Source organism: Sapajus apella, unplaced genomic scaffold (genome assembly GCF_009761245.1).
Source record: "Sapajus apella isolate SASKATOON/1434 unplaced genomic scaffold, GSC_monkey_1.0 scaffold75, whole genome shotgun sequence".
Taxonomy (NCBI): domain Eukaryota; kingdom Metazoa; phylum Chordata; class Mammalia; order Primates; family Cebidae; genus Sapajus; species Sapajus apella.
The window spans coordinates 6,700,725-6,725,593 of record NW_022437015.1 but is presented as its reverse complement, the minus strand read 5'-3'; the positions used below and the strand labels follow the sequence as shown (position 1 = coordinate 6,725,593).

General features: G+C 36.5%; 1 long non-coding RNA gene across 1 annotated transcript; it reads right to left on the bottom strand.

Moving 5' to 3' along the window:
* Positions 1-2,474: 2,474 nt before the first annotated feature.
* Positions 2,475-11,550, bottom strand: LOC116532273. Its single transcript, XR_004260806.1, has 2 exons — positions 11,507-11,550; positions 2,475-2,550 (listed from the first exon to the last, which is right to left on the bottom strand). It is a non-coding gene; the product is annotated as an uncharacterized LOC116532273 (long non-coding RNA).
* Between the last annotated feature and the right edge of the window lie 13,319 nt (positions 11,551-24,869).

Below are 24,869 nucleotides of genomic sequence, written 5' to 3'. Positions count from 1 at the left end.
TACAGCTTCTCTACCTAGAATAACTCTTTTAAATTATCCCACTTCAAATTATAATGGTATTGTGAGCCTAAATGATCTCTAGAATGCTAAATAAACATGGCGTGTCTTCAGAATGATGGTAGGAAGTTACTGCTCATTTCCCAGATTTCTGAGGAGGCATTTTCCCTAGCTTGGTTTGGAGTTCTGGGAATTGTACTATACTGGATCTCATGTCTAGAGTCTAGATCTGGGTGTTATCTGACTGCCAGTGATACTTATTGATAAAGGCAATTGCACTAGAGGCTCACTGAGGCCAGTTGGTATTTGATATTATCCCATGCCTCAGCTAGTTCATCTTATTGAAAATAATCTTATGTTGCCTACCTAATATTTAGGTGTTTTTTTTTTTGTTAATTGTACTTTAGGTTCTGGGATACATGTGCAGATCACGTAGGATTGTTGCATAGGTACACACATGGCAAGGTGGTTTGCTGCCTTCATCCCTTCATCACCCACATCTGGTATTTCTTCCCTCAGTATCCTCCCCACCCTCCCCACCCCCCACTGTCCCTTCCCTAGCTGCCCTCAACTGTCCTAAGCGTGTGATGCTCCCCTCCCTGTGTCCACGTGCTCTTTAGGTGTTTTATGTATGCATGAGTCAGACCTGAACCAAATAGAAAATACAAGATGAAGTAATTTTCAGAAGAATAGGATGTTCTCTAAATCTGGAACCTGGACAGAGACCTCCTACAAAGAAAATTAAAATTTGAAACTAATTTATATGTGACATATGCTAGAAACAAAGTTTTGTAAAATTTATACATTCAGATAGAAAATTTATTTCATTATCACTCTTCTCTTTGATCCCAGCACCTATCACGTGGTTAGTCCAATGAATGGAGAACTTGTTACTACTACTTTGGATGCTAATATGGAAAAAATATGATTTACAAAGTACATTAAGAAGGAATCGACAACTGTCCATCAACATTTTACCACAGAGAGCTCTTTTCACAAAAAGGTAAACAGTGAAAGAATAACCTTATAGTTAGGGTTTGGAGTTAAGAAGAAAGAATATATGTGTATATCTTAAAGTGAGGACATATTTAACCATTCTTTATACCCTCCCCTAGAGCTTTGTTCCTCAAAGTGTATAGGACAAGATTCAGGAACACTCTTAACCACCTCGGAGCTCATTAATATAGAACTTCAAAGCCCCACCTCCAGATATATTGAATCAGAATCTTCATTTTAATGAGATTCTGATGTGATTTGTAGGCATGGAGTTTGAGGAGCACTCTCCTAGAGTTTCTAATTCTTATTCAGTTACCTTAGGACATCCTGAGGTGATTTTATATCAGTCAAGTTTAGAAAACACAACTGCATTTGAAAGGTGACTTGAAGTCAGGACACTTGGATTTATTTTTTTCTTTTTAATCTTTTAAAAAATATATAATTGACACAAAATTGTACATGTGTATGGAGTACAGTGTCAGTACATGCATATATTGTATAGTGATTAAATCAGCATTATTGTCATATCCATTATTTTATATGTTTATCACTTTCTGGTGATGGCATTCAAAATCTTCTATCTTAAAATATACACTACGGTATTATTAGTTGTAACCACCTTACTGTATAACACCAGAACTTTTCCTTTCTGCCAGACTAAACCTGTACCCATTGACAAGCGTGTGCTAGTCCCTCCTTTTACCACATCCTTTCCATGCCCAGCCTCTGGTAACCACTATTCTACTCTCTACTTTCGTGAAATCAACTTTTTGAATTCCACAGGTTAGTAAGGTCATGCAGTGTTTGTCTTTCTGTGCCAGGTTTCTTTCACTTAACCTTATACCTTGCAGGTTTATCCATGTTGAGCAAATGATAGGATTTAATTTTGTTTTATGGCTGAGTAATATATTTTATTATGTAGATATACCACATTTTTTTTCATCTTTAGATGAACCAAGTTGATTCCATATTGTGGCTATTGTCTGGGGATTGCAGATATCTCTTTGACATACTAATTTCATTTTACTTGAATATATACCCAAAAAGGGGATTGCTGGATTATATGGAAGTTCTATTTTTTAAATTTTCTGAGGAAACTACATACACTTTTCCATAATATCTATACTAAATTACATTTTCACCCTCAGTGCATAAGAATTCACCTTTCTCCATATCCTCACAAGCAATTGTTATTTTCTGTCTTTTTGATAAGAGCCATTCTCACTGGAATGAGGTGATATTTCACTGTGGTTTTAACTCACATTTCCCTGATGATTACTGCTATTGAACATTTTTTCATATACCTGTTGGCTATTTGTAAATCTTTTGAAAAATGTCTATTCAGGTGTTTGTAACTACGTTCTCCCATTCTGTAGGTATTTTCTTCACTTATTTATTTTTTTTCCCATGCAGAAGCTTTTTAGTTTGGTGTAATTTATTTATTTTTACTTTTGTTGCCTGTGCTTTTTGGTTTGTTTTTGAGACAGGGTCTTGCTCCGTCACCCAGGCTGGAGTGCATTGTATGATTATAGCTTGCTGTAACTTCGAACTCCTGGGCTCAAGCAGTCCTACTGCTTTGATCTCCCAAGTAGCTCAAACTACACAAATGTCCCACTACACCCAGCCAATTTCAGTTTTTTGTTTGTTTGTTTGTTTGTTTGTTTGTTTGTAGAGATGGGGCTCTCACTATGTTGCCCAGGCTAGTCTTGAACTCCTGGCCTCAGGCCATTCTCCCATTGCAGCCTCCCAATGGTGCTTTTTAAAAAACTATATTTGAGAGTATGAGTGCAGTTTTGTTACCTGGATATGCTGCATATCCAGCATCAGCAATGCCTGAGCTTTCAGTATAACCATCACACAAATACATCTGTACTTTTGGTATCTTATTCAAAAAAATCCTTGCCCAATCCAATTTTATGAAGCATTTTGCCTATGTTTTATTTTAGTAGTTTTATAATTTAAGATTTTACATTTATGTCTTTAATACATTTAGAGTTATTATTTCTATATGGTAAGAGATAGGAGCCTAGTTATAGTCTTCTACATATGGTTATCTAGTTTTCCCAGTTCTACTTATTGAAGAAACTGTTCTTTCCCCAGTGTACATTCTTAGTGCCTTTGTTAAACACACATTGGCTGTGAACATGTGGATTTATTTCTGGTTTCTCTATTCTATTTTATTTGTCTGTGTGTTTGTTTTTATGCCAGTAACATGCCAATTAGTTTACTATAGCTTTGTGATATGTTTTAAAGTTAAGTAGCATAATGCCCCCAGCTTGGTACATTTTGCTCATGATTGCTTTGACTATCCAGGGTCTTTTGCATTTCCATATGAATTTGAAGATTGTCTTTTCTCTTTCTATTTCTGAGAAAGTCTCTCTCTCCTTGGTGTTTGAAGGATAGACTTGCTGCATACAGTAGTCTCAATTGGCAGGGCTTTTTTTTTTCTTCAGTACTTTGAGTATTTCATCCCATTTCCTCTTGGCCTGTAAGGTTTTTACTAAGTCTGCCACCAGACCTATTGGAGTGCCTTTGTATGCTATTTACTTCTTTTTGTCTTGCTGCTGATGGGAGCCTTTCTTTGCCCTTGACCTTTGAGAATTTGATTATTTTTGTCTCAGGTGGTCTTACTTAGGTTAAATCAGCTTGGTAGTCTTTGACCTGCCTGCATCTGGATATTTTTGTCTTTCTCTAGGTTTAGAAATTTTCTGTTACTCGTTTCTTTGAAGAAGCTTTCTACCCCTTCTTCTTTACTCCCTCTTGAAGGCCAATAACTCATACATTTGCCCTTTTGATACTATCTTCTAGATTTCATAAACATTTTTCATTCCTTTTTCATTTTTTCCTTTCTGTTTTTTCAAATAGCCTGTTGTCAAGCTCACTGGTCCTTTGTTTTGCTTGATTAATTCTCCTGATAAGACACTAATGCATTTCTTAAATCTCATTCACTGTATTTTTCAGCTCCATGATTACTGTTTGATTTAGTATTTCAATCCCTTTGTAAAATTTCTCTGATATGTTTCTGAATTGCTTCCCTTTGCTTTTGTGAAGTTTGTTAAGCTTACTCAAAACAGGTGTTTTGAGTTTTCTGTCTGAGAGGGCACACATCTCCATCTTTCCAGGGCTGTTTCTTGTTATTTTAGTCTGTTTGGTGAGATCACATTGCCCTTAACATTCTTGATTCTTGGGAATGTGCATCGATGTCTCCGCATTGAAAAATTATGTATTTATTCCAGTCTTTGCAGTCTGGCTTTGTATGTCCTCATCCTTCTTCAGAAGGCTTCCCAGGAATTCAAATAAACATGACTGACTTTTGAATTCAGTATGCTTGTGGTCACTGCAGCAGTTTTAGCACTAGAGGGTGCCCTAAGCTTAGGTTTGCTGCCACTCTCTTGAAGACTGAGGCTTCCAGCCCGAATAGACTTAGGAAAATTCAGGGAGAATTCTTTGGGCAAAGTTCCTTACCGACTTCTTTTCTCTCCAAGTAGAAAGAGTCTTCATTCATGCTACACTGTCTGAGGTTGGGGGAGGGATGAAGAGGACAGTCTGTGGCCTATGCAGCGGATGTCACACTGTGTCAAACCAAAAGCCTCAGATCAGTGCATCACCGGGGCTTACTCAAGGACTGCAGTTGTGACAGCGTTCCTGCCACTGAAAGTTATTCGGAGCTGGAGGCTACTTTTGTCAGCTGTTGGTGAAGCAGGCTGGAACTTGGGTTCATCATGTTGGGACCACAGATTCCCATCTGGCCTGTGACAGATGTAGGAGCTCCATCCTTGGGCACGAGCCTAGAATGAGGGGCCTTAGAGTTCTGCTTGGTGCTGTTTTTTACTGTGGCAGGCTGGTACTGATTCCAAGGCAAAGTCCCATGCACACTTCCCTCTCCTTCCCCCAAGCAGACAGATTGTCTCTCCACTCTGTGCTGTCTACGGTTGCAGAAAGCATAATTTAGGCAATGCGAGACTCTCCACCCTATTCATTGCCTCTTTTCTTGTGATTATTCTAAAACCAGATACTATGACAACTCACCTTGTTTCTTTAGCTCTTGTGAAGGTGTTTGCTTGTTGTTTTTGTTTGGCATGGATAGTTGTTCAATTTGATGTTCCTGCAGGGGGCATGATTCCTATAAGATTCTGTTTCGCTATCTTGGTGGCTTGGACTTCTAGTCATCACTCTGCTTCTAATTAACGTTGGGACCTTGACTCAAATATTGATTACCCTGGGGCCTCAGTTTTCATAACTGTAAAATGTAGCAGTTGGATTTGATGATACCTAAAGTGCCTCTCAGTTCATTCACCTGACATTCACTGAGCAAGTTCTCCTGTCAGATATTGTGCCAGGTGCTGGAGACATTCAGATATATATAAAACATTAGTCATAAAAACTTAACCAAAATTTACAGCAGAAATGGTGAGGAATCTGGTTGGACACAGTTGCCCAAATTCTCACATCCTGCTAATAAGTAGTAATTAGAATGCAAATTGGCACATCCACTTTGGAAAAGTAATTTGGTAATATCTACAGTCTGTTCTCAACATAGCAACAAGAGCAACCCTGTTGCACAAGTCATCATGTCGTTCCTCTAAAATCTTTCAACTGGTACAACAGTTTTCTCAATAAAAGCCAGATTGTTTCCAAAGGCCCATAAGGTTCTACATGGTCTAACTTACGCTGATCTGTCCTGACCTGTTACTACTAATCAGTCCATTCAGGCACCTGGATTTCTTGCTATTTGTCAAACACACCAAGTGTATTTCAGCCTGAAAGCCATTCCACATGCAGTTTCTTCTCCCTTGAATGGTCTTTCTCTAGACATCCTTGTTGCTACTATCTTGCATTCTTTAGATCTTTAAGTCATTTTTATAGTGAGGTCTTTCCTGACCATCCTACTTAAAATTACATCAACACTGTACTTACCATGCCTCCTATTCTCTACCTTCCCTGCTTTGTTTTTCTCCACTGTATATATTGCCTTCTAATATACCATATACTTCTTTAAAAAATGTATTTGCCCTCCCTTCTCATGTACACACTAGAATGTAAGCTTAATGAGGGCATATTTTTTATCATCTTTGTTCATTGAGGCTTCCCTAGCACATAAAATATCTGGCACATAGTAGATATTCAGAACTTTTGAATGTTGTTGAATAAATCACAGTATATGAAAATGTATGTAACCTAGTACTTTTACTTCCAAATTTATACATGGAGCAGCCCCTACATGTGTAGACAAAGGTATATATATATATATAGATTGATTTCTTTCTCTCTATATATATACACACATGCACACATATACACATACACATGAGAATGTTCATTGCATAATTGTCTATAATAGAGAGAAATTAAGAAAACTCTAAATTTCAAAAATAGAATGGATAAATAAAATTGAGTCTATTTCTGTGTTGCAACATCATACAGTAGTTAAAGTGAATGAACTAGATCTTTAGATATAGCAATATAATCTTACAAGGTTGAGTGAGGAAAGGAAGTTATGGAATAAAATCATTGTATAATACAATTTAAGTAAATTTTCGAAGCACAAATAATGCTATTTTAGATATGAAGTAAAATCAAAATGTTAATGCACATAGGAATCTATTATTTCATGAACTTTTTCAGTATTTTGGAAATATTTTAAAAGTGAATGAAAGAGAACAAGAACTAAGGCCCAACAGCAACGTTAGTGATTTACTTAAAATCATACTCATTGTTAATAGTAGAGCTGGGACCACATCTTAGAATTTCCACTTGTATATTAAAAATATTTTTAATAACTTAAGTAAAAACTAGAAGAGTTTTTTTTATTATTAATCAGACTCTATTCCCTGAGAATGCCTATACTTTAGTAAATATCGGAAGACATATATTTTATTCATCTTTGACATTTGAAAAAGTCATCCTTAATATCAGATTTACATCATCTGGCAGAAAGAACAATTCTGATTATTTTACTCTAAAATTAAATCTATTATATGCAATAAAAGCAAAGTAGGTTAGATTGGAGCTTTTATAAATTGGTTCAATTTCACTTGGAGAAATCTATATTACTCAGATTTAAATCATATGTGACTCTCACTGCTAATATTTTTCCATAACCTCATCATTTCAGGCATTAGAATTTAGTATTATTCAGAAAAAAATTTATATTCTGAAATTATGCAGCTCCCTTTGGTGGTACAAAATATTTTTTAAATGCTTTCTTTTAAAAAATTAGAGTCCAGTTTCTCTCTTCTATAACAAAACCAAAAACCATGCTAAAAGCAAATGCTATTAAAATAGAAATCTTCATTTTCTTATTCAAGAACCAAATGGAAATGGTGCTTCAGGAAATGGCAGATTAAGCTAGGTAAGAAGTTATCCAGGTGATTTTGGAAAATTTTGATGTAATATCTAGAGGTTCTAAAATTCTGTGATACAGATGAAAATATTTCTCTTTACCATGAATTGTTAGAGTTAGATTTTTGACCCTAGAATTCAGTGTTTCAAAGGACTTAAACAGTTATTCAATTCCTTGCCATGCTTATGAAAATCTGACTTTGTTTCAATCATCTTTGCATTTTCTTAAAAATCTCTGGAGATAGACTCATTTAGAGTGTGAAAAGAAATTGACAAAGATGATCAAAGGAAGCAGGAGTGTTTGAACATTTGCATAATACTTACTGTGTGCAGCATATATGAAATATATAGCTTTTTTTTAAAAAAAAAAGGAACTTCCAAAATAATTCTGCTATGATCAGGCCATTGAGTCATAAGTCTAGTTTGAGTACTGCAAACTAAGCAATATGTGCAAAATGTCCAAGGGGTTCAAAAGATAGCAATATTACATATAATAATTTGGTTTTTCTTTTAAGTAAATAATTCATATCCTTTTGTGGTACTGCTATTGGAAATAGGATGTGTAATACAAGCTGTTTATTTCAGGCCCTTCATGTCTTGGAATAATGACTTATCTATAATATCTTTACTATAGAAGTCATGTTGTACCATTATTCTCTGATGTAATGTTTAGTTCAAGATAATGTAATAGTAAAGAATAAAAATTGATGCTAATGTTTTATAATTTATTTTCAAACATAGAGTACTAGTTTGAAGTGAGGCTTAGTCTTATTTTGTTCTTCTCTCCTTGGAAGAGAAGATTTGAAGACATCTGGAAAATAAAGTTGATGAATACTACTCTCCTATCTAAGCTAATACCTGATTAGAATAATAGTTAAGTTTATTGACTCTTTAGATCACTAATATATTACTAGAGAATTAAAATCAAGATTGATAAATTAAAAATCAGTTTTGTAATATTCGGGAACAGGGCTGTGGTGTAAGTTGTACACTACTTTGTTTTGTTAGTATCCAAGAGTAGCCCGCATACGCAGGGGAACAAGAAAGGTGGTTTTTGTTATCTTCAAAACATTGTCTTTATAAGAGACTAAGCACTTGTGTCTGTTTCTGCTAAGGACTAAATTAGATGATTTGGCTTGAAAATACAGCAAGGGAAGTCTTATAAAATGAATGCTACCACATTATAGCCTTATTGACCCTCAGCGGGAAATGAAATCAGTAGGCAACTTTTTTATAAGGTTTAGAGCAGGATTTCATAACCTCGACACTATTGACATTTTGAGATGGATAATCCTGGGGGCTGTCATGTGCATTGTAGAATGTTTAGCAGCATTTCTGGCCTCTACCCACTAGATACCAATAGCACCCCTTTCTACAGTTGTGACAGCCAAACATGTCTCAATACATTTCCAGATGTTCCTTGGGGTAGTAGGGGCCAAAATCAAGAGACTAAAAATGTCAATGTGTGCCGACCAGCAGTAGAAACACGTATAACCACTAATGTTGAAACACCAATGCCCATCCTTAAAAATGTTTAAGTATCCAGTTACTGATTGAGTTAGTAATTCCCCCAACTAAATTTTATATCTTTACTTTTTCAATAAAAATCTGTCTACAGATCTCATAATGGGTTGGACACAGTGGCTCATGCCTGTAATCCCAGCACTTTGGGAGGCCAAGGCAGGTGGATCACCTGAGGTCAGGAGTTCAAGACCAGCCTGGCCAACATGGCAAAACCCCATCTATACTAAAAATATAAAAATTAGCCAGGTGTGGTGCGCACCTGTAATCCCAACTACTCAGGAGGCTGAGACAGGAGAATCACTTGAACCCAGGAGGTGGAGGTTGCAGTGAGCCAAGTACATGCCACTGCACTCCAGCTTGGGTGACAGAGTGAGATTCTGTCTTAAAAAGAAAAAAAAAAAAAAAAAAGAGTATCATAATGACTATTAATGCCATTATATTCCTGTAGTATTTTCATGCTGGAGTTGGCATACGCTCCACTGGTTTAGAGACAAACAGAAAGGATAATTTATGCACTAGAGGAGTGGTACAGTAGAGATTAAAATTGTAGGCTTCGTAGACAGTTAAACCTAGATAAAAATCCTATGTCTATCACTGGAGTGATCTCAGACAAGTGTACTTAACTTTTCTGAAACTCAGTTGTATGGTTGAATGCAAATAATGATTCCTGCTAATGGTAGCTCAGGAGCTAAAAACTGAAATTGAAGTTAACTCAAATATTAGGTATGGATCCTAAGGCTAGAGTTATCTAGCCTGTTTTATCTTTTTTAGCATATTAATTTTCCTTCACAGTAGGAAACAGAGTAATCTTCAGTAAATCTAATATATTGGATAACCATTAGTTTGGTCTTTTGTTCTGAAGACCAGATCATTTCCCAGTGTTATTATCTTTTATATCATAAAATTACCATCCACATGGGTCACTTTTAGGGCTCAACAATAATACTTTGTAATTAGTGAATTCATTGTCTTAAGGTGGACATTCAGAAGATATTTAAGCTCAATTTATATTTATAAAATTGAACCTGTTTTATTTTTATGTAAACTAAGGTAAAATGGAAGCTGGAACATTCAAATTTACAATACATATTAGATAAAGAAGAACAATGCCTATATTAACATTCATATGCTAATGATTTTTAAGTTGTAGCCTTGATCTCAATATGGAGCTACCACAAGTGCAGACAGATTCTGTTGGCACAAGTGTTGCTTCTGTGGAACGGGTAGAGGTTGGATTTTATCTTTGCTGGTATGTGTTTGATATGTATATAAATGATTTAGGAAATACATGTATATATAATGTATATAAATTATGCATTTTATATAAACCAAGCATAAGTAAATATATATTCACCTTTTTCTTTCATAATGAGTATTTTTCTACTTTGATATTATATTATAAATTAGAAAAATGTGATCAGCCTTTAGCTCTGTAATGATGGGAATTTTCTAAATGCATGCATGTTTTATTTGGAGGTTGAATTTGCTTCCCTTCATAGCTTCTGCTCTATTAAAGTCTTCATTTTTTCTGAAAAGTTTAAAAAATTAAACTCAATGTTGGTTTTAGTGTGGATTTTTGAGGCAGGATTTTAAATATATTTAAAATGTTAGTGTTATATATTTTTCACTGCCTTGGTGACTTGTAAAATTTGCTTTCTCCAGGATGAACTATCACAGAGATTTGCTCTTCTCTCTGATCGAATATAATTTAAAGAGCTGCTGCTTCTGCTTGCTTCACTTGCTTCTGAAACATTCTTTGTATGTATAGATAAGTTGCACTCCACTTAAACTAAAAATACTATATACGTCAGAATGCTTTTTTGCTTAAACACTGTTTATATATAATGCTTTCTTTTGCCTTGCTATACTTTTCAATACATTAAGAAATTCCAGGGAGTTTCCATCTTGACAGCTTTTATATATAGTTATACATATTATGTGTAAAACTGTGAGAAATGTATTTTTGACAGAGCTAAGCATTAGCTTCTTGTATATTAACCATCTTCCCCAAAAGTTAGATAAAAAATTCAGCACCAAAGTACTATGGAGTAAAGTACTTTATACAGTAGAGAGTATAGAATAAAAGTTTTAGGGTTTTAAAAATTCAAAGTAATTTTAAATCTGTCTGCAGTGAGATGTGATACATAAAAATAAAAGCATGGAAACATGTTTACTTAATGTTTACATAGTCAAAAACACCTCATTTAGTGTCATACAATGGGTATGGGTTATTTTTGTTTTGTGTTTTATGTTTTTGTTATCCAAGCAGAAATGCAGTTGACTTTAATCTGTGTTTATCAGATTTTAAATTATTATTAAAATTTTCACCCAGTAATTTAATGACTATTTAAATTCCTTAAATTAAAAATATTTCCATTGAAAATGTTCCTACATAACTAGAAAAAACTGCAACATTAAACCAAAAAAATTAAGGTTTGTTCATTTTTACAATTTTCTCTTTGTTAAATATCATTGTTAAGACTCCCATAAAAATTTAACTTTTCGTACTGCCAGTGAAATTGTGAAACACATTTTAATGATTCTCCTGTTTCTACTCAACTCTTATCATGCTGTATTTGTATTTTATTTTATTTTTAGTAGAGATAGTATCTCACTATGTTGGTGAAGCTGGTCTCAAACTACTGACCTCAAGCAATCCTCATGCCTCAGCCTCCCAAATTGCTGGGATTACAAGTTTGAGCCACCACACCCAGCTTGTATTTTAAAAGGAGGTTAATTCACATGGTATTACTATCATTTACTTATCATACACATTTTTTCATAGGATTGTTGATTGATTTCCATGATTCTTAACCTATGTTTTTAATCCAACCAGCAAAATAACAAAGAACAAAACTGAACCAACTCAAGTTACATGTACTAGAATTCCTGGTTAAATTTATTCATTCTTTTAAAACAACTCTTTAATAACTGGAAGAAATGAAGTGGACAATAAATAAGTTAAAATGTTTTCTCAGGCATGTGAATTACATCCAGCTCAATGGAAGTTGGAAGCATAACATGGGGTTGTTGGTGGGGGAGACACAAAAGTTATAAGGTTATAAAGAAGAACAAACTCTGGACAGTCAGGATCCTTGTGTTAAAAAAAATATGACCAGTTGTACTACTTGTCATCTCCCCAGGAATACATATATTTTACCTAGCATGAGTGTGCAGTTTTCTTATATAACATTCTCAAATGTGGAGAAGTGACCAAGTTTTATTTTAGCAAGTATACTACTAATCTAGGTTAAGTAAGTAGGATGTTTTTTCTTAATGCAAGATTGCTCTGTGAACTAATTCCAGTATTTTCTGAAGTTCTATTGAAGAGCAGATCTGTTTAGAAAATCTTTCCATTGTAAGTCATGAAGGCCTTCAAAGTGCAGTTATGGAGAGACTTCTTTGCTAAGTGTTCATTATTCATGTATGATGTTTCCTACCATGTATGAGAACATGTATGAGTAAAGACTATATTCACTGGATAATAAAATGAGAAAATGCACTTTTTATAAATTTGGGTTAAACCTATTTAAATATGTTTGCTTTAAATATGATTACTATTTAAATATGATTACTGAATGATTGTGACCTCCATGCAGGAATCTTCTATTTTGTTTATAAATGATGCTTTGTCCTTTCTACTTAAAGGGTAAGTTTTTTTTTTTTTTTTTTTTTTTAACATCCTGGGGAGCCATAGAAGAGATACTGACAGACTAAAGTATCTATGAAATATAGTTTTCTTATTTTCCATTGTTAGAAATTGTGTAGTTTCTGTTCTTTTGACTTTAATAAAAATAGTTAAATTGTGTATACCACTTACTTAAATGTGCATGATTTTGATATAAAGATAACTGCTCATGCTTTTAGTTTATAGTCCTATCATACTTGTCTTTTAAAAAACATTGGTAGACATGATGTTTTACTTTTAGATTCACCTATTATCTTACAAATGTAACAAAAAAATCCCTTTCTTAGAATTTGTTCTTAAAGCAATAGCACCACAACCTGTGAACTCTTATGTTTTTAGTTTAATTACATTTCTAATTTGATAATTTATTTAATAATTGAAAAGTAATACATGTCAGACTATACTATCATGAAAAGTAGACATCATAGCAGCTTTCATTTACTTTCAGCTTTAGTTCCCCATCAATCTTATTTTCTCCTGATTTTTTTCTTATGTATTTGATCGTGTCGTTTACTTGAATATATAAAGCCAGATGCTCAGAAAAATTTGTCTATACCTTCATCCTTTAGACAATGCGGCTGACAGAAACTACTTCCTTACTCATATGCTTAGACACCTAAAATCTTCCACCTTTCTGTGAACCATTTTACGTAAACTTCATGGGCTGGATTATTTTGCCTGACTAATTTATTGCCAATTGCTGCTACAGAGAGTAAACAAGAGTAGGAGATAGAACAAGTAAATTATGATCAGAGATCGAGTTTGCTTTCTTTATAGTTTAGAAAGTTAAAGGAAAGGACTGTCTGGACTATCTGAACAGAAATGTAAGGCTACTAGCTATCAATGGATAAAGTAAGAACCTAAGATTTCTAGGATGCAAAGAAAACAGAAACAAAAAACTCAGCCTAATTTTCTACAGATTGAATGAAGCTAGTAGATAACAGCTTCAAAATAAAGTCTAAATTGGCTCTTGTGTAGACTGTAGAGGGAAAAGCCCTGGATCTGACTTACAGCGATTTCATGTAAGGTATAGATCTAGCTCTGATACTACTTCTATCTTGGATAATGCTTTACCCTTTTCTGGGCCTTATTTCCTCTTTCTATAGACTTTTTTAGAGTACGTTGGTTGCATCACCCCAAAAGGTAATAGGAAAGAATAGAGAGAATGCACTGAAATAGTGAAACACCGCTGTTACTCCAAAACTCACTACCATTACCCCCGAAAGAATTCTAAATGCAGTCTTATGGTGTTGTGGACCTTTGCATTTTATTTTTCTTTGAAGACACAGAGAACATCTAGTTTAAAACCCCACCTCCCATTTTACAGAAGAGGAGAGTGAACAACAGAGAGATTTGGATCCACCACATTTATTGAGTACCTATTTGTGTTAGGAAATGATCTGGGTACTTGGATATATTATGGTTTATTTAATCATCAAAAGATTCCTGTGTGCAAGGGGTGGTTATTGTTATTTTGATTTTTAGAGAACAGGAAATAGGCTGACAATTTAAGTAGATGGCATGGATTCTTACATCTAAGAAACAGCTGGGATTTGATCACAACTATGTGCCTCATTTCAAATCTAGTGCTCATCCCACTATATCATACCTTGTCTTAATCCTCATCCATAATGCTATTTGAATTGTATCATGTGCTAATTTTTTTGCTGAGATAGACGATGAAAACTACTAATAAAATTATTGACTGAAGATAGTTCCTCCAGAGGCAAACAGGTATTTAGCAGAATGTTTCCAGGTTAGGATTGGTTCTTTTTTCCTCATTGTGAACTGTCAGAAAAATAAGACTTTCCTTCTGAAAATCACAGCAGTTTTTCCACAAGTTAACAAATAGAATCAATTTGTTACAAAGTTAACTAAGTTGTATGTATACTCAAGCTTTTCATTTTCCACACTGGAAAATTCCACCAAGCAGGAAGATTTATTGGTAAAATAATTCAGCTGAAATTTCCAAAATGAAATCTGTCTGTTGTTATTGCCTATATTATTTAAAATATACTGCTTCCTTACTGTAGTAGCAGGTATAAAGTTGTTGAAAGTACCTTGCTACAAATAAATGACTAAAGTGCCCATGGTACTTAATAAGTGGTTTATGTATTAATCGCTAATCCATTTTGTCTACCAGACAGCTGAAAGCCTTCCAACTTCAGTTTAAAAAGTCCAAATTGAATGTTAAAGGGACATTTATTCCTGTAAAATGTATTACCTGGACTGTTTTATGTTCTTAAATTTTCTAAGGGAAAAAATATCAATATGTTGCTTGGTCATTAAAGTTAGGTCCCATATTCCAAATGAACATTCATAAAATGAACTCTACGTAACTATTTCTTAGAAATCTTGTTCAAACTTGATCATGCTGAAACTTGACACGTTTAGCTTTTAATTTATCAAAATGACATGAAATAATTGTGAGGAAAAGATAAAAAAAATTTAAAAAACATAGCATGGTGATTTTGCCACTTAAAGGGGCTTGGATGCTGAAGGAATAATTAACAAGGGTTTTCTCTATAGAATTTTGACTATTCTTTAGATTTAATCAAACATAAAATCTAAGAACCAATCTGGGGTTAAATGAAAAGGAGAGAGTACTGAAGGAGGATGCTTTTCTAGGTAATGAGGGGGAAAAGAAAAACTTCTAATTGTTATAATCTATTGAGATTTACTAGCTCAATATGCTTTTTTTTTTAGACCCTACAAGTGGAAATGCCCAATGACAGAATAAATAATTTTGAATCTGAAGCTATATTTTCTTTATTTCTATGTGTGGCACTTATTGTAAGTCTCTTAAAGAATGAGCATTGCTTAGCTAGGATGAGGATAGTGACATCATCCCACTGGTAAGAGACCAGACATTATCTTACTTCCTTTTAACTCACCAGGAAGGCCTGGACCTACAGAAAAATTTGTGTTATCCATGTAAAGTCATACCTGAGCCACCCCAATTCTTCTGAGCCTGGGAATATGAGGGTAGAGGGTGAGAGAGAGGTTCACAGTGGCAACACTCATTGAAGTGGGAACTTTTCATAATATCTATGTATGCAGCACCTACAGTGCACAAACTCAAAGTTATTTTTACTGTACTTCCCAGATGAGTGTTTCATAATTAAAAATATTTAAAGATTTTGTTTTTAAGAGAAGGAAAATGATAGTCAACATATGTGAAGTACCAGATATATAGCGAAGCACTATTTTATCTGTGTTACTTCATTTAATCCTCCCCAATACCTCAGGAGGTGAGTATAATTCCATTTACAGATAAAAAAACAGGATCAGAGGCTGTTACTTGAATAGGTGACAATTTTTGAACACTTACTATGTGCCAAACACTAGTCTAAATGTTTTGCATGTATTAACTCAATTCTCACACCTCCCATTTTGTATATGAGAAAACTACTAAGTAGCAGGGCTGAAATATGCACCCAAATACTTCTATATTCTTAGGAACCTAGATATACTCAGGTCACCTCTGCTGAAAAGGATTTATTATAAAGATATGTGGAGAAGCACAGAGTGTGGTTCACCATTTTGCTAACCACACAAGTGTCACAGAGGTGGTACACCATTTTGCTAACTGCAAAAACATTGCTGTAGCAGTCTGACAAAAGATCTGGGTTATTAATAATTCTAATAAATGTTCCCCTCAGTAGCTTATGTCTGTTCTGCAGTCAGCACCCATTGTTAACATAACCAATCTTTTCTTGTAAACTCTGGGAGAGAGGATCTGATGGGATTATCCCATCAGTGCCCCGTCAGCACCCCCTACTAGGTAAAGTTCTCATGCTAGACTGTCTCATAACCAGTCAAAAACGCCATTATATGTCTGCAGATGTGGGATGGTCAGCTAAGAACACCTCAGAAGAGTACAGTGAGCATGGAAGAAACCTTGAATGTCCTGTCTTATACATTGTCTGAACTTCTGAGCCCATATACAGGTATATCATGTCCATATTGCCTTTTTTATTATGGCGTACTGACATTTCTAGGGTACTGGATTCTTACATCATTTCCATTAACTCAGTAAATTATCCACATCCTAGATCAGGGCCACAGGGCATCAATTTGTCTCCAGTGTCCCACCTTTTCCTTATAACACCCATTGCCCTACTTTCAGCAGCATCCCCTCATGTCGCATTAGAGTCCATTCCTTTCCTCAGAAAAAAAACTAATGTTTGTTGAGTGCTTACCATGTACCAGGTGTGTCACAAATTTTATGTCGTAATTCTTCCAACAGTCCCATAAGGTAAGATATTATTTTCCATTTTATAATAGGCTGGATCTGAGGTTCATAACAATATAGTGATCTCAGACCTAGAGAGTGAAAGAGGCTGGATTTAAAATCAAGTCTGTTTGGATCCAAAGCCCCTAATATTTACCGTCTGCCAAATTGTCTCTGAAAGAGAGGCGTCTGCCAAACTTGCTAATGAAGATTTACGGAAATCTTCGGCAGGACAGTTTGGAATTTAAGTAGTAATAGCAGCTACCTTTTTTTCCCCAGCATTTCTTATGTACTGAGCAGTATATTAAGCACTTACTAAATGTTATTGCTAATCACTATTCTGCTGAAGGTATTATTGTTTACCCTTTTTTTTTTTTTTTTTTTAACAGATGAGGAAACTAAACTTTAGAAAAATTAAGCAACTTCACTAGGAGGAAGAGTTAGTAAATAAGCCCCGCCCTTATTGGAGTCTTGGCTCTTAATCACTAGATGTATTGTTTCCCATTTTAAGGCCTCAGAAAACAGCAGTACTTAAACACTATCAGTAGAATTTGAGGCATAATTGCCAGGTTTATAGATTTTTTTTTTAAGTGAGAGATTGTAATGCTTCTATTTATAGGGAGGATCTCTGAGGTTCTCTTCTTATGTGGAGATAAACATATCAGAAACGCTGTCTGTTACCCACCACTGAAACCCCAATCTTTAAGCCCCAATGCAAGTATGGAATCACTTGATACTCTCCTTATGCAGGGATGGTAATCGCCTCATTGCAGCCATCTGCTTTTCTCCTGGAGCAAGTTGTGCTGGATAACCATGGGTGCCGAGTCTGACCAGCTAGGAGTCTATGTTCTTCTGGGGATGGCAGACTGCTAGGGTCTTTGGGGTTGAACACACAGTTTTATTATTTTAAGCCTTCTCTGCATGAGCAGGCTCTTCTCATGTAAGTTACTACTGAGGTGGGAGCTGAGGGTTGCCTATACCAGGGCAAATACATCAAGAGTCTGTAAGTTTAACTGCTTCTCCACAGTGGAGTGATTCAAAGCAAAGTAGTCTCAGATCATTTCAAGTCCTTGGAGTATTTGCTATTCGCTGAGCTATCTTCCTACTTATGGCCTGGAGCTATGCCGGTTTAGACCAGCATCTTAATGTCCTGAAGGGTCTTGAGTACTTGTACATCTTTCACTGAAAGCAACTCAGTAGGAGGGAACATCAGTAGGCCACTCAGGGTCCTCCAAAAAGCCTCCAATATATAGACCCCTACAAAGGGTTACCAATTCTTCTCTGGCTCTTGTGCTGTCCCCTCTGAACAGGAGACGAGGCAGCAATGGCAGCCAGCTTCCTTGGTGGCTTCTTTCCGCCCTATGAACACCCAGAAAATTGTGCTATCTGTGAATATCCAGGCCTCCTACCCCTCATGGAACAGATGGAGACATTGAGATCCACAGAAGGACATGCCTGATAAATATGCTTTATCCACATCAAATCAATGGATTTTCGTGGCTCCAAGATAGGAGGTATGGTAATATTTAATTTGACGACATCAAGAGTACTTTTTTTTTTTTTTTGAGACAAAGTCTCTCTCTGATGCCAAGTCTGGAGTGCAGTGGCGTGATCTCAGCTCACTGCAACCTCTGCTCCTGGGTTCAAGCAATCCTCCTGCCTCAGCCTCCAAGTAACTGCGATTACGGGCATGCACCACCATGCCAGGCTCGTTTTTGTATTTTTAGTAGAGACAGGGTTTCTCCATGTTGGCCAGCCTGGTCTTGAACACCTGACCTTGAACTCCTAACCTCAGGTGATCTGCCCACCTCAGCTTCCCAAAGTGCTTGGATTACAGGTGTGAGCCACTGCTCCCAGCCAAGAGTACTTTTTATTCAGTACAACCTTTCTGGTATGTGAAACTTACTAACCTTCAACCTATTTTTCTCATATGGCTAAGGATTTATCACTTATTTTATCATCATCGTCATCCCAAGGCAAGGATGAATAAAATTAGGTTAAATGCAAAAAAAAAAAAACTTGAATTTCCCTAACACCTACTAATTATTTATTTATTTTTAATTCCATTTTAGGTTTTGGGGTACATGTGAAGAACATGTAAGATTGTTGCATAGGTGCACACATGGCAGTGTGGTTTGCTGCCTTCCTCCCTATCACCTATATCTGGCATTTCTCCCCATGTTGTCCCTCCATAACTCCCCCCCCGCCCCTCCCCATTTCCCCCCCACAGACCCCAGTGTTCTCTAACACCTACTAATTTGTAGCATGTCTTCACATGTACCATGAAGATTCGATTTCACAACTTGAAACAGGGAGGCGGGGCAGGATATTATTAACCTCATTTTATAGATGAATATCAGGAGGTAAAGATATTGAGCGATTGCTCCAACGTCAAACCCATCCACCTGTGGAACTGTTTCTAGGCATCTCCTCACTTTATCTGCTCTGGAGAATATTGTCATGTTTTGCCCAAATGCCATCCTAGCAACCAAATTATTTTACCTTCTTTCAGAGATGGAGAGTGTATGATATAAGGACTGGTACAGAGTTCTCACCACCACTATGTTGTGCACCAAAACAACTATGCCACAGCTGCAGTGCCTGGCTTCCCACTGTTTGAGACTCATTCCTTTAACTGCTGCTTTTGATACAAATTCCTTGGGAAAAAATATCCTATTAAGCAATACCTACCACTCATACATTAAACGTGATTTTTTTTTTTTTTTTGAGATGGAAATTTGCTCTTGTTGCCCAGGCTGGAGTGCAATGGTGTGATCTCGGCTCACTGCAACCTCTGCCTCCTAGGTTCAAGTGATTCTCCTGCCTCAGTCTCCCGAGTAGCTGGCATTACAGGCATGCACCACCACACCCGGCTAATTTCGTATTTTTAGTAGAGACAGGGTTTCTCCACGTTGGTCAGACTGGTCTGGAACCCCGAACTCAGGTGATCCAACCGCCTCAGCCTCCCAAAGTGCTCGGATTACAGGTGTGAGCCACCACACCAGGCAGATTTTGTTTTTTGGGGGGCTGGAGTTTTGCTCTTGTTGTCCAGGCTGGAGTGCAATGGTGCAATCTTGGCTCACTGCAACCTCCACCTGAAGGGATTCTCCCGCCTCAGCCTCCTGAGTATGTGGGATTACAGGCATGCACCATTGTGCCTGGCTAATTTTGTATTTTGGGATGTCACCATGTTGGTCAGGCTGGTCTCGAACTCCTGAGCTCAGGTGACCCACCCACCTCAGCTTCCCAAAATGCTGGGATTCCAGTTGCAAGCCACCGTGCTCGCCCAATGTGAATTTATGTATCTAAATTCAGCAAGTCAACTTCCTGGCCTTGGCCAGAGAAATAAAAAGTCCAAAAGATTTTGATTGGGGTGGTGGTTATCAAGGATAATATCTGCTGCCCAAAAATAGGGTGATGGTTAGAGTTGGGAATCCAGTGCTGGGCAAGTTGAAGGGAGTACTTGTCAGGGACACAGAAAAGTAGAAAGCATGCTGCAAACACGTTTGCCAGCCTCCTTATTGGGCTCGCAGCCTGCCTTATCCCTCCCAGAATTGATGACTTCAGTAGCTATCAGGGTTGGGACAGAAATTTGTCCACTTTAGTCTATTTGTCAGAACCTCCCCAGACACAGTGGAAAACATCCTTATTTCTCTGACACTTTTTGATAGGAAATAATCACATTCCCAACCGTCTTAATGTGTTTTATAAGCCTTGGAATACATTTAAACATGAATTTAACCCTTCTGTGAAGATGTGCCAATTTAGTGGCATATTTTTTTAAATTAGAGGAGAGAGTGAAGGAGGGGAAAGGGCAGGTCTCATTAAATGGTGCTGAAAAGAAAAAAAATTATGAAGCTTTCTCTACTCTGTTACAAAATCTCATTTAGAGCAGCCTCTGTTCTGTCTCATGCTTTGGAAAATAGCCCAGGGAAGCTGACATGGACTCAAGAAAACTAAATGTAGTCAGCTTTTTACAAGGATATCACCTGTCCCTAAATATCTCCCACTATTTGTCAACTGAAATATCTTAAGTTCCATCATCATGACATCCTTGGGATGTTTTTAATGTATCAATACTTGTTTGAGGGTGGGCACAGTATCTCACACCTATAATCCCAGCACTTTGGGAGGCTGAGATGGGCAGATCATTTGATGTTAGGAGTTTGAGACCAGCATGGCCAACATAGTGAAACCCCGTCTCTACTGAAAATACAAAAATTATCTGAGTGTGGTGGCGCATGCCTGTAATCCCAGCTACTTGGGAGGTTGAGGCAGGAGAATTGCTTGAACCCAGGAAGCAGAGGTTGCAGTGAGCCAAGATTGCTACTGCACACTAGCCTGGGCAACAAAAAGAGAACTTTCTAAAAAAAAAAAAAAAAAAAAAACCACCAACAACAAAACTTATTTATTGAGTAATCTGAAACTGTTCAGGCTAATATTTTATTATGGTGCTTCTCAAAGTATAATGTTCAAACTAGCAGCATCAGTTTCATCTGGGAACTTGTTAACAAGTTCATATTATTGGTTCCACCCCAGATATAAAGTATGGGTAGAGAGAGGCAATCTGTGTTTTAATAAGCCTTCAGGTAATTCTGATGGATGCTAAAGTTTGAGAACCACTGCCTTAGTAGGATTTAGTTTATCAGATACTTTTTATCCTGCATAGTAAGTTATCATTATAGCTAGTTTTTTTTTAGCCCTTACTACATGCCAGATATTAGACCTTTACAAACAGTTTTTAATTCTCAGAATAACCTCACAATGTGAATATTATTATTTTTTTATGTTTAAGATGAAGAAACTATGTCTGGGATTATGTTACTTACCCAAGTTTATTTAACTAGTGAGTGGTAAAGCCTATACAGTAGATCATAGGCCCTTTGGATAGATATGTGATTTTCAACCTTGTATCTACATTAATATCACTTGGGAGCTTATAAAAATCCCCAAATCAAGTTTATACCCCAAAACAATTACATCAGCATTTCTGGAGGTTGTGCACTTTGTTAACTTTTGAAATATCTCCAGATGATTTTAATGTGCAGCCAAGACTGAGAACAGTGTTTGTTCTGTACCCTGACTGCACATTAGAACCACCTGAAAAGCTTTAATCTTGACTCTGAACTATTTGAATCTAATTCTCTAAAATGAAGCTAAAGATCCCCAGCTGTCCAGTGAGAACTGGGAACTCTTGTTCTAGAAAATGCTTTACCACCTCTACGAGCTTTAGAGAATATGGCCTATGGAAACAAATCTTGATTGGCACTGGGCACCTGATGGGGACCAGAGATGTCAAAAGGCAGCAAAGACAAACTCTATTTACAATGTTGCCAATGGTATGCCTGCCCAAAGCGGGTTTATGTTTTCTCTAATTATGGGTGTTTCCTCTATCCTTACCCCCTGTTCCCAAAGGCAAGACTCCATTCAGGCCCTTACAAAATAAGCGGTATATAGCATAAATGTTAAGTGCAAGGCTCTGAAACATAGGCATTTGCCACCTAAGTGACCATGGGAAAATCAGGGATCCTCTTTGTCCCTCAGTGTCTTCATCTGTAAAATGTAAATAATATATTACCTACCATAAAAGTCTTCAGAGAGTCATTGTGAGGACTAAGGGAGATGATCCATGTAACATGCTTAGCACATAAAGTGTAAGTGATCAATAAGTGTTAGCCTCTGAGCCTGAGTTTCTTCATCTGTCAACTGGGGATGAACGTACCCACTCTACCTATCTCAGAAGGCTATTGCTAGGATGGATCAAATAACATATATACGTCAAGAGCACTTTTTAAACTGAACTAGGCCTTATACGTATAAGAGCTTATGAGTTCTTATCATTTCCCTTAAGGCAGACATAAAAAGTCATTGCCAGATGGGTTAAAGGAGTCCCTAAAATCATTGACTCTTGGGGCGAGAAAAGCCTTTAGAAACTAGTCCTACACCTTCATTGTTTAGATGATATAAATGGAAGTCAGGGAGGAAGGGGGACTTGTCCAGGTCACCAGAAGTTAGTGGCACAGCTTGGGAGATTCCAGTGTGGCTGACGCTAGGTCCCAAGCTTTTGCCACCATTTCACATTCTCTGCCTCATTTTGTCCCTGTCTGCCATCCTCCACCACCACCCCCAGCTCCCAAGCCTACTCTTCATATCCTGAACTATAAACCTTACTCTTCATATCCTGAGGCTGACCTGCCATTGCATCATTAAACACCAGGACTGCTGCTTTTTGGATGCCGTGGAATTAATGTGATTAACTAAGATTCCCCCTCACAGGGTGTGTGAAGCACAGACTATGTGAGTCAGGATCTTAGGGATTTTTCTGAACTGAGAAGTTGGCATATTTTTAACAGTCTGTACTTCTGGACCTCACTCAACTAGTACACACTGCTCTGGCCTCCCTAACACACTAAACAGAAAACTTGCATATATTGAACAGGATATATGTCCCCTTATGTAGTTTCCAGATAAGACATGATAGTTTTTGTTTTTGGTCAGATTTGACAATAGTCTAAAAAATTTATTATTTGAGGGTTAGAGGTGGGTTGAGGGAAGGATGGTGTGTTTAGTCCTAAAGTTAAGGCCAGCCTTATGCCAGATAAGGCAGATAAATTGCCTTCCCATGCCATGTTATGAGTGGTAGCTTAAAAGTCTCACTTATGAGAAACTATCTCATTGATATTTAAGGTATGGTGCCTGAAATCCCAGAACTATCTATTTATTGTCACTACCCCATTTTGTACATGAGATTCCACGTGTAGAAGCACTCAGCACCTACCTACCAATAATTTTTAAAGAGCAAAAACTGAATCTACCTGCATCCCCTTTCTCCCTCTCTGTCCAAGACACTAAAAAATTAAAAATAATAAATACATGATTTAAAAGTCAGCATCTGTAAAGATTTCCTTTAGGATTCATCACGAGAACCTTTAATTTGCCCTCCATTGGTGTTACAAATTAGTTTTAGTCTGTTAAAAAAGACAGAGATGAATTGATATGGCCTGGAAATTGATAAAATTTATGACATTCACATTAACTTTTCTTTAAGAACTTAACAAATAGAATCACTTTGAGCATCCCTAAAGGCCTTTCCTCTCATCTTCTGCAGGCATACATAGTTTCCATGATGAAATGTTAATGTCCTGATTTCTATTGATTTGTTCAGCAGGTACCTAGATTTATTGAGGCCAAAAGAATGGCTAAATTACATAATAAGGAGGAAGGGTAGAGAATGCTGTTAGAAATCCTATCTAATTTAGACCATATACATCCATAGCCCCTGGATCATTTGTGTTCCTGGATCATTTACAGCATCTGTAATGTTTCAGCATTTCAATTCTAAACAACTCTCTTTGAAGCAACTATATTCTAAGTTCTAAATATGGTTGCTTCAAAGGAGAGCCACCTGGTAGGATATGATGACTATATGTTCATATTTTGATAGCATGGAATCAGTGGTAACCAGGACTGTCTCATAAGAGTCTGTGTTTAAATTTTCAGAAAATGTGAGCTGGTTGACATCATGTAGCTTGAAAATGGCTATGGTAGGAGCACACACACAACAACACATCAGAACTTTTTCATTTTACTTGTTTTCAGATACTCGGTGTTAAAATTTTATTACCTTCTACTATATGGATTGAAAATGTTCATTTGTTTATTGATATATACAAGCAAACATTGTGAAAATAGCATTTTTACTTCCTTTCTCAGCATCGATTGTATGATACTAATCACTCCAGTTTTCACTTGATTAATGGTAGCATTATATACTGATTTCCATTCTTTGACATTTTAACTTATTTATGGCTTTATATTTGCAGCGAACTTCTTGTAGGTATATACTTGAGTATTGTTTTTCTTTATTCAACGTGACAATCTCTGCCTTTTAATTGGGGCATTAAAAGACTATGACTAATTGGGGCATTAAAGGACTCGACTATTCTCATTTAATGTTTCTAATGATATGGTTAGGCTTAAATATACCTTTTAGTTGGTATTTCATTTGTCCCATCTCTTAATTGTACTTTTTCATTTTTTTCTGCCTTCATTTGGATTGAGCATTTTTGTGATAGCGTTTTCACTCCT